The sequence below is a fragment of the Triticum dicoccoides genome, chromosome 2A (genome assembly GCF_002162155.2).
Source record: "Triticum dicoccoides isolate Atlit2015 ecotype Zavitan chromosome 2A, WEW_v2.0, whole genome shotgun sequence".
Lineage (NCBI taxonomy): Eukaryota > Viridiplantae > Streptophyta > Magnoliopsida > Poales > Poaceae > Triticum > Triticum dicoccoides.
Window position 1 is genome coordinate 304,771,745 of NC_041382.1, and position 11,272 is coordinate 304,783,016.

The 11,272-nt window shown below is 40.9% G+C and overlaps 1 long non-coding RNA gene across 7 annotated transcripts in view; it reads right to left on the reverse strand.

Moving 5' to 3' along the window:
- Window positions 1-5,375: 5,375 nt before the first annotated feature.
- The window catches only part of LOC119354440, a 13,113-nt gene continuing 7,216 nt past the window's right edge, over window positions 5,376-11,272 (reverse strand). For 3 of the 7 annotated variants that reach the window (XR_005170931.1, XR_005170930.1, XR_005170925.1), the window contains 3 exons: window positions 6,208-8,226; window positions 5,906-6,124; window positions 5,376-5,633 (listed from right to left, as the gene is read on the reverse strand). This is a non-coding gene — a long non-coding RNA (uncharacterized LOC119354440). The remainder of the gene's footprint in view (window positions 5,634-5,905; window positions 6,125-6,207; window positions 8,227-11,272) is intronic. The other 4 variants (XR_005170927.1, XR_005170929.1, XR_005170926.1 and 1 more) reach the window with 4 other exon arrangements.

The window sequence follows — 11,272 nt, forward strand, 5'->3', positions numbered from 1 at the left end:
ATATGCTTTAGAGACGACCACATTCACGTTAAATAGGGCACCATCGAAATCCGTTGAGACGACGCCTTATGAACTGTGGTTTGGCAAGAAACCAAAGTTGTCATTTCTGAAAGTTTGGGGCTGCGATGCTTATGTGAAAAAGCTTCAACCTGATAAGCTCGAACCCAAATCGAAGAAATGTGTCTTCATAGGATACCCAAAGGAAACTGTTCGGTACACCTTCTATCACAGATCCGAAGGCAAGACATTCATTGCTAATAATGGATCCTTTCTAGAGAAGGAGTTTCTCTCGAAAGAAGTGAGTGGGAGGAAAGTGGAACTTGATGAGGTAACTATACATGCTCCTCTATTGGAAAGTAGTTCATCACAGAAACCAGTTCCTGTGACGCCTACACCAATTAGTGAGGAAGTTAATGATGATGATCATGGAACTTCAGATGAAGTTACTACTGAACCTTCAACCAGAGTAAGATCCGCACCAGAGTGGTACGGTAATCCTGTTCTGGAAGTCATGCTACTAGATCATGATGAACCTACGAACTATGAAGAAGCGATGGTGAGCCCAGATTCCGCAAAATGGCTTGAAGCCATGAAATCTGAGATGGGATCCATGTATAAGAACAAAGTGTGAACTTTGGTTGACTTGCCCGATGATCGGCAAGCAATTGAGAATAAATGGATCTTCAAGAAGAAGACTGATGCTGACGGTAATGTTACTGTCTACAAATCTTGACTTGTTGCGAAAGGTTTTCGACAAGTTTAAGGGATTGACTACAATGAGACTTTCTCACCCGTAGCGATGCTTAAGTCTGTCCGAATCATGTTAGCAATTACCGCATTTTATGATTATGAAATTTGGCAAATGGATGTCAAAACTGCATTCCTGAATGGATTTCTGGAAGAAGAGTTGTATATGATGCAACCAGAAGGTTTTGTCGATCCAAAGGGAGCTAACAAAGTGTGCAAGCTCCAGCGATCCATTTATGGACTGGTGCAAGCCTCTCGGAGTTGAAATAAACGCTTTGATAGTGTGATAAAAGCATTTGGTTTTATACAGACTTTTGGAGAAGCATGTATTTATAAGAAAGTGAGTGGGAGCTCTGTAGCATTTCTAATAATATATGTGGATGGCATATTGTTGATTGGAAATGATATAGAATTTCTGGATAGCATAAAGGGATACTTGAATAAGAGTTTTTCAATGAAAGACCTCGGTGAAGCTGCTTATATATTGGGCATCAAGATCTATAGAGATAGATCAAGACGCTTAATTGGACTTTCACAAAGCACATACCTTGACAAAGTTTTGAAGAAGTTCAAAATGGATCAAGCAAAGAAAGGGTTCTTGCCTGTGTTACAAGGTGTGAAGTTGAGTAAGACTCAATGCCCGACCACTACAGAAGATAGAGAGAAAATGAAAGATGTTCCCTATGCTTCAGCCATAGGCTCTATCATGCATGCAATGCTGTGTACCAGACCTGATGTGTGCCTTGCTATAAGTCTAGCAGGGAGGTACCAAAGTAATCCAGGAGTGGATCACTGGACAGCGGTCAAGAACATCCTGAAATACCTGAAAAGGACTAAGGATATGTTTCTCGTATATGGAGGTGACAAAGAGCTCATCGTAAACGGTTACGTTGATGCAAGCTTTGACACTAATCCAGACGATTCTAAATCGCAAACCGGATACGTGTTTACATTGAACGGTGGAGCTGTCAATTGGTGCAGTTCTAAAAAAAGCGTTGTGGCGGGATCTACATGTGAAGCGGAGTACATAGATGCTTCGGAAGCAGCAAATGAAGGAGTCTGGATGAAGGAGTTCATATCCGATCTAGGTGTCATACCTAGTGCATCGGGTCCAATGAAAATCTTTTGTGACAATACTGGTGCAATTGCCTTGTCGAAGGAATCCAGATTTCACAAGAGAACCAAGCACATCAAGAGACGCTTCAATTCCATCTGGGATTTAGTCCAGGTGGGAGACATAGAAATTTGCAAGATACATACGGATCTAAATGTTGCAGACCCATTGACTAAGCCTCTTCCACGAGCAAAACATGATCAGCACCAAGGTTCCATGGGTGTTAGAATCATTATTGTGTAATCTAGATTATTGACTCTAGTGCAAGTGGTAGACTGAAGGAAATATGCCCCAGAGGCAATAATAAAGTTATTATTTATTTCCTTATATCATGATAAATGTTTATCATTCATGCTAGAATTGTATTAACCGGAAACATAATACATGTATGAATACATAGACAAACAGATTGTCACTAGTATGCCTCTACTTGACTAGCTCGTTGATCAAAGATGGTTATGTTTCCTAACCATAGACATGAGTTTTCATTTGATTAACAGGGTCACATCATTAGGAGAATGATGTGATTGACATGACCCACTCTGTTAGCTTAGCACCCGATCGTTTAGTATGTTGCTATTGCTTTCTTCATGACTTATACATGTTCCTATGACTATGAGATTATGCAACTCCCGTTTACCGGAGGAACACTTTGTGTGCTACCAAACGTCACAACGTAACAGGGTGATTATAAAGGTGCTCTACAGGTGTCTCCAAAGGTACTTGTTGGGTTGGCGTATTTCGAGATTAGGATTTGTCACTCCGATTGTCGGAGAGGTATCTCCGGGCCCTCTTGGTAATGCACATCACTTAAGCCTTGCAAGCATTGCAACTAATGAGTTAGTTGCGGGATGATGTATTACAGAACGAGTAAAGAGACTTGCCGGTAACGAGATTGAACTAGGTACTGAGATACTGACGATCGAATCTCGGGCAAGTAACATACCGATGACAAAGGGAAAAACGTAAGTTGTTATGCGGTTTGACCGATAAAGATCTTCGTAGAATATGTATGAGCCAATATGAGCATCCAGGTTCCGCTATTGGCTATTGACCGGAGACGTGTCTCGGTCATGTCTACATAGTTCTCGAACCCGTAGGGTCCGCACGCTTAACGTTACGAAGACAGTTATATTATGAGTTTATATGTTTTGATGTACCGAAGGTTGTTCGAAGTCCCGGATGTGATCACGGACATGACGAGGAGTCTCAAAATGGCCGAGACATGAAGATTGATATATTGGAAGCCTATGTTTGGATATCGGAAGTGTTCCGGGTGAAATCGGGATTTTACCGGAGTACCGTGAGGTTACCGGAACCCCCCGGGAGGTAAATGAGCCTTAGTGGGCCTTTACGGAGAAGAGGAGAGGTGGCCAGGGCTGGGCCGCGTGCCCCTCCCCCCCTAGTCCGAATAGGACAAGGAGAGGGGGGCTCCCCCCCTTCCTTCTCTCCCTTCTCTTTTCCCCTCCCGAATCCTATTCCAACTAGGAAAGGGGAGGAGTCCTACTCCCGGTGGGAGTAGGACTCCTCCCTGGCCGGCCGCACCCCCCCCCTTTCTCCTTTATATACGGGGGCAGGGGCACCCCATAGACACAACAATTGATCAAGTTGATCTTTTAGCCGTGCGCGGTGCCCCCCTCCACCATAGTCCACCTCGATATTACTGTAACGGTGCTTAGGCGAAACCCTGCGTAGGTAGAACATCAACATCGTCACCACGCCGTCGTGCTGACGAAACTCTCCCTCAACACTCGGCTGGATCGGAGTTCCAGGGACGTCATCGGGCTGAACGTGTGCTGAACTCGGAGGTGCCGTACGTTCGGTACTTGATCGGTCGGACCGTGAAGACGTACGACTACATCAACCGCGTTGTGCTAATGCTTCCGCTTTCGGTCTACGAGGGTACGTGGACAACACTCTCCCCTCTCGTTGCTATGCATCACCATGATCTTGCGTGTGCGTAGAATTTTTTTAAAAATTACTACGTTCCCCAACACTCCAGTAGTCTAGAGAAAATTCACAATCTTCATTGACCCAAGATGAACCTTGATAGTACAGATGTTCATCCCAAGCAAGATATTCCGACAGGTCAGGTTGTGTGTGCTGAAGAAAATTATTAATCACCATCTAGATCATCATTATTATAGAGTTATTTTTATGTTGTGAGCGTATATAACATACAATGAGAAAACATATTAGAGTGATAAGCTCACCACATTGGGATATACTACATTGGGCTGAATGTGTGCAACCAAACATTACATAGTGTATCAACTCAGCCCAAAACCCCAAAATGCGAGCAAAGGGTTCTTACTTCACCAAACTCTATAGTTACTCAAAAAAGCAATCTTCAAAAAACTTTATCGGGCCACAAATATAATTATGCAAGCGAACCAAAATTAATGCACGCAATCAAACATGTTGTAGGTTAGCCCAGTGTGTTTGCTATCGGACCATAAATACAACTATGCAAGCGAGCCAAAATTAATGCATGCAATCAAACATGTTGTACTACGTGAACCCGCATGTCATTCTAGGGTAGAATGTGTCGTACATGCATCCATGCAGGAGAATGGTCTTGGAACTATGTGAGCCCTGTGTGGGTGCTTCAACAGACGCATGAAATCTGGCAATAGTATCTCTGGGGAACGTACAACACTACGGAGAAGGACTTGCACTCTCTACAACAGATGGCGTTGCATTTGTGCTCCTTCCGTTCCGGTGGCTTGTCCTTGCAGAAACTGGCCGGCCTCGATCGATGCTATTCACATAGCGAAGGGTTTGTCTCAAAAGAAAAGATTGCTAAGGGTCGATGCCATCATCTTGTTTTGTTTCAGAGTTAATTACATCTATGGTACATGAACTTGCACGGTGGGTACAAATTCATATATAAAGTTAAAAAATGACACAAACTAGCCCTAAAACTTGTATTCCCGGGACACCTGGGTACAAATTCACTAACTCTCCGTTAATTCTAAGTGTAACACGTCAGAGTGGCAGGATCCCTGCTCTATTTATGTATAGGTCCCACCTGTTCGTGCGGAGGAAAAGAAATAGAAAAACAAAATACCACAACTACAATTCGAACGCGAGACCTGACACAGGTCAGTTGCACGCTCTAGCCAATATAGCACGCACCATTTACACTAGGTAGAAAATGCGGCTTGCCGCACCCAGCAGCGGTGTTGCCGGATATAGTCATATCTTATCCAATTCATATATAGATGATATTCCTTCATTAAAGAGCTGTCATGGCATGCAAGCAATATACATTATAAAAACCGATCACTTAGGAGCAAAAGCAAATGCAGCAGTTCACAACACATAAAAATGGTACTCTCTCCGTCCCATAATGTAAGACGTCTTTCAACACTGCACTAGTGTCAAAAACCGTCTTATGGGACGGAGGGAGTAGTAGATTAAGGCTTCATGTCATGATAACTTGTAGTGCGACAATTCTACTTGTGGAAATTCATATCAATAATCCAGCACCAACGAAAAACATGAAACACCATTGCTCAAACCCAACATTTATTTTTCTTGTTTCAAAGCTTAAATAAAAGATTGCACAAATAGTTCATAGTTGTGCAAATCCAGCGTGAATAAATCCTTCTTGTCTAATCCAACATTCACCGAACAAACAAAATAAAAAGGACATGGGAGTGATAGCACAAAGAGGCATCATCGACATTTGAGGCAGAGACATAGGCTACAACTCCTTCAACACGTTCACTACGCCCGCCTTTTGGAATGTCATCCCCATCAATGTATCCTGGATGTTGGGGATGAGAAAGCAATTAGATGTGGATATTCAAAGGCATACCTATATGCGACATATCTCTTCTTTAAAATTTAAAGAAGAATATATATAGCAATAATGCAACACTGAGATTTACATTCAGCAAGCCATAAGGCCAAACAAAAAATAATTAAAGGATGACATGTTTATGCAAGGCGAGCAAGGCTTGAGCAGTGCATCTACTGACTAACATTTACAAAGCAGAAAGGATGCTACATAGGAAACGATTTTAGAAACTGGCTTACATGCAATTTGTTCATTTAGTCTTTAGAGACTAAAGCCCTGCGGGTATTAGGCTGAGACTTTATTTTTTTGCTGGGCATGTGGTCTGTTTCACTGGGAAAGCCACAAACATGAGTAATGCATATAGTTGTACAAGTCTGAACAGCAGGAGGGAGGGTATGTTACTCGTTTGATGTTTATTCCTTTGGTGACAGCGAGCCGACAATTTTCGTGAGGCTATCCTAGAGATCAATGTCAATTTTATGTAAGATGATATGTGGTATTACAGTAATGCAAGTGAAAAGCCGACCAATACCATGGTTACCTCTAATTCGTTGACACTTTTAGCTGCTGGAGTGCTATCGTCGTTGCTCTCTGAATGAGGCCCTTCCTTTGTCGCGGTCAAGGGGGCAGACCGATAAAAGAAGTTTGATGATCCATAAAAGAAGTCTAACAATCCAACATCCACTCAAATAATAGGAGATAGTAGATGCATGTAGCAGTAACAGTCCAGTACAGATCATGAGTTTCATTACTTGTCATTGGTGTGTTTGTTAGAAAATGTAGCATTAAATACATAAAGCATCACGATGCAGTACAATATACCATGAGCAGGCCATAGTGATAGTCTCAGAGAGTTATTTACAATGCTTTTATATGGCATAGTAGTAAACTATATACTGGGAAATGTATGGGAGCTCTCGGGTGCCACAAACCTCTATATGAATATAGTAATAAAAATATACCAGGAAATTTCAATAAAATCTGTAACTTTAGGATATCAAACCTAGGTGCCCATTGTACACCCGTATTTAGTTTCATGGGGAATGGGTGCCCGTGGTATCCATGGTTAAAAAAATACGATCGGCCATAGGATCCATCCAAACAGTTTTTTTATTCATAGAATCTTTTTGACTTTTTTTACCGAGAACACCACCGGCACCCATTCCGCACGAAACTGAACACCGGTGTACAATTGCCACCCAGGTTTGATATCCCAAACTTCCATATATTTTTTAAATTTCCTGGTATTTTTTAATACTATATTCATACACGGGTGTGTGGCACCCGAGAGCCACATATTCTCATCCACTATATAGTTGACTATTAGATTGATGTTGTCAAAATCCAAATCTCGGCACAAAAAGCATGTAAATTTCCAAATCACAAATGAAATCAAGCGCCAAAAGCTCAAATGATGGGGAAACTCAAAAGCATAACCTGTTCTGGAAGTTACAACCATGCAAAAACTGGGCACTGTTTATCTTCATATACTGCCTTGATATCAGACACAACGTCATTTGCATAACATCAACAAGCATTGCTAAAAGTTGCAACTATAAGAAAATAATAACAGGATATCTGGTCAGCTGTACATTTAGACAGGATATCCCACTACAATTTCTTATCAACAAAGGAATTTTCTATTTCTTAGACTATTTTTTTAGTACATCAATAATCCTTAATTTTGGATTAGGCTTGAAAGAGCAGCTCAGCTAGAGATGCTTATGCTCAAAATACAACTATAAGAAAATAATAACAGGAGAATCCATTAAATTTGTGAGGATATCAGTGGCTTCAGACCGATTTCTCTAGCCCCCTAATTTATTATACTTCAACTCCTACCTTGTAGCAGTCATTTCCACAGGGAGACGAAGCAAAACATAAATTCATATAAATATTTTATGGATAATAACTTCCGGTTGGAATCTCTACCAACCTATGATTTAGTTCTACGCAGATTCATAGAATCCATGTATGTAAACATCGATTTTACTCGACAGTTTTCATGTGACTACTCAATCATGATCCTAAAATTATTACAGTTTAGTTTTATTCTAGTTTATATACCTGAACCAAACAACTATGCAAGGGCAATTCCGGACCATGCCCATCAAGAAAAGCACCAGATATGTTTCCGTCATAAGAAATTGTCAGACATGCCCATCAATGATCTCACATTCTGTATCACTGAAATAAATTTAGCATCACAAAGGATTCCTTGTAAATTTGGATCCACAGTAGGGAAAAGATATACAAATACATAAGAAAGCTAGAGAATGTAAAACACAAAAACAGTCCTCCATTGCATCAGTTTAAAACATGCATCAAGCAACAGAAAAAGGCTCATGCTTGGTCTATGATGTCATCTTCATAACAGAACTGTTCATTTCCTTTCTTTTTGAGGTAGCCAATGCTGTTAATTTTACAGGAGAAACATAGAGCACGGGCCTTACCCTTGTGACAATGTAAGATTCACCGGGAAAATTGATTGTTCTTTCCATACAATCAGAAAATCATTCCTATTTCCACGGGTAACATTGCCAAAGTATATATAACCAATCTGGGAAAAGTGAGGAAAAGATTACAAAATTTAAATACATATTTAAAACATGCATCAATTTATCACAGGCAAAATCTGGGAAAAGCTTACAAAATTTAAATACATATTTATATTAAGTAAGAATAATCAGAATTGACTTTTTGCTTCAGTTTACTGTCCCTTCTTTATTAATTACAATAAGGAGTAACATATACAATAGGAGGAATTTTTTTTCGAGAAAACGCAGAAGATTTGCGTTTCATTGCATTGAAAAGGAAGGGGTTTCAGTTACATCCTCCTAGGAGGCAATTATACAGTGTGAGGGTGCTGCAATTAGTGTACATCCCAGGTCTGGGGAATGAGAGCACGCAGCCCGACGCGCCGGCTCTGGCCCAAAGGGTCGCCTCCTCCTTGATCTTTATCCAGGAGCGTAGGTATAGAAGGGCTAGCTCTGTCAAAGACGCAGTCGTTCCGATGCTTCCAAAGCATCCAAGGAATGAGTAGTGTCGCCGAGGCGAGGCCCTTGCGCATAGGCTTGGGCGTGTGCTGCCGCACGGAGAGCCACCAGGTGCTGGTTGATGGCTCGCCATCAAGCGGGTTGCAGGGAACCCTTAGCCAGCTCAGGATTTCATACCATACCTGCCGGGAGAACGGGCAGGCGAGGAGGAATTGGAGGAAGTAGACTTTACTATACATAGCTGCTACCTGGTTATCGACACTGTCATATATCATTTGAAGATTAAAAGAACTAAAAACAAATGCCATAAAATAAACAGTTATATTAACTCTAACCACACGATTGACAAAGAAATGACATTGTGGGCATATGAATCTCAAATGGCCGTAGGATCTGAGTGACTGATACGTCTCCAACGTATCTATATTTTTTGATTGTTCCATGCTATTATATTATCTGTTTTGTATGTTTTATATGCATTAATATGCTATTTTATATTATTTTTGGGACTAACCTATTAACCTAGAGCCCAATGCCAGTTTCTGTTTTTTCCTTATTTTTGACTTCTACAGAAAAGGAATATCAAACGGAGTCCAAACGGTATAAAAATTTACGATGATTTTTGTTGGACCAGAAGACACGTACGTGACTTGGAAAGAGGGCCAGAAGAGTCCCGAGGAGGCCACAAGCCTCTAGGGCACACCCCCCCGGGGGGGGGGGGGCTGAGGGCTTGTGGGCCCCTCAGGAGTCCTCCAACCCTAAAACCACTTCTATATATTCTCAAATATTTCCCAAACATCAGAAGCGTCCACCAAAATACTTTTCCGCCGCCGCAAGCCTCTGTTCCTGTGAGATCCCATCTTGGGACCTTTTTTGGCACTCTGCCAAAGGGCGATTCGATCACGGAGGGCCTCTACATCAACCTTGCTGCCCTTCCGATGAAGCGTGAGTAGTTTACCACAGACCTACGGGTCCATAGCTAGTAGCTAGATGACTTCTTCTCTCTCTTTGATCTTCAATACAATGTTCTCCTCGATGTTCTTGGAGTTCTATCCGATGTAGTACTCTTTTGCGATGCGTTTGTTGAGATCCGATGAATTGTGGATTTATTCAGATTATCTGTGAATATTATTTGAGTCTTCTTTGTACTCTTTTATGCATGATTTGAGTCTTCTCTTCGAACTATCGGTTTTGTTTGGCCAACTAGATTGGTTTTTCTTGCAATGGGGGAGGTGCTTAGTTTTATGTTCAATCGTTCAATCTTGCAGTGTCCTCACCCAGTGACATAGTAGGGATGGCGAGGTACGTATTGTATTGTTGTCATCAAGGATAAAAAGATGGGGTTTATATCATATTGCTTAAGTTTATCCCTTAGATATCGTCACAACTTTACGCTTTTCTATCAATTGCTCAACAGTAATTTGTTTACCCACCATATGCTTTATTCAAGAGAGAAGCCTCTAGTGACACCTATGGCCCCCGGGTCTATTTTCCATCATATATTTTCAGATCTATAAAACCAAAAACCTTAAAATACCTTGCTGCAATTTATTTATATTTAATTTATTTTGCCTTTTATTTATCTTTTATATCTATCTCTATTAGATCTCACTCTTGCAAGTAACCGCGAAGGGATTGACAACCCCTTTTTCGCGTTGAGTGCAAGTATTTGTTAGTTTGTGTAGGTGTGTATTGGAGACTTGCTTGTACCTCCTACTGAATTGATACCTTGGTTCCTAACAGAGGGACATACTTATCTCTACTTTGCTGCATCACCCTTTCTTCTTTAAGAGAAAAATCAACGCAAGCTCAAGAAGTAGCAATGACTATCAGTAAAATCACACCTATCATATGTTGTATGTTAACTGATCATCCATACTCGAGTAATCCTTTGCTCACATTAATCTGCTGGCACATGTTCTGAAGCTAACACACAAAGAGCTTAGCCCAGACAGATTGAGACTAATTCATCGAATGGAAGGATATGTACTAACCATTAATTAAGAAAAATATTATGCAAAAAATCAAAGTCTACAGGCCACTAACTAAACTGAAAGGGAACTCAACTTTATATTTTTTTACCAATTGTTCTGCATTAATCTAAAGCTCTTGTTATTTTATTTACATGTAAAATCATAATATGCTTCCATGGTAGAACACGTTTAACTTATCTTGTCGCTGAACATATTCAGAAGGCCTCCTTCAAATGAGAAATATTGTGTGATTCTCATTGAAAACGAAAATACATGTGTAACGCCCGGATAATCAAGCTACAGTAATCCCTCGCTAATCATGCCACGTCATCCCGATTACTGTTGCTAGACGTCCTGGTTCAAACCGCGTCAATTTCAAGCTCAAACAAATGTCAAGCAGCAAAAGTTTTCAAAAATTAAAACTAAAATGTTCGGTGGTTGTCAAATATTACAAAGGTAATTGCGGTGAAGTAAACACATTTTTAGAAAATGTCTAAATAATTTAAACTGATTTAAAACAGAAAAGTAAATAAAAAAAAAGAAAGAAAGAAAGGAAACACCCCCCCCCGCTGGACCACCCGGCCCAGCCAGCGGCCTACCAGGCCGGCCCAAATCCCCACCGGCCCCAACCGGCCCA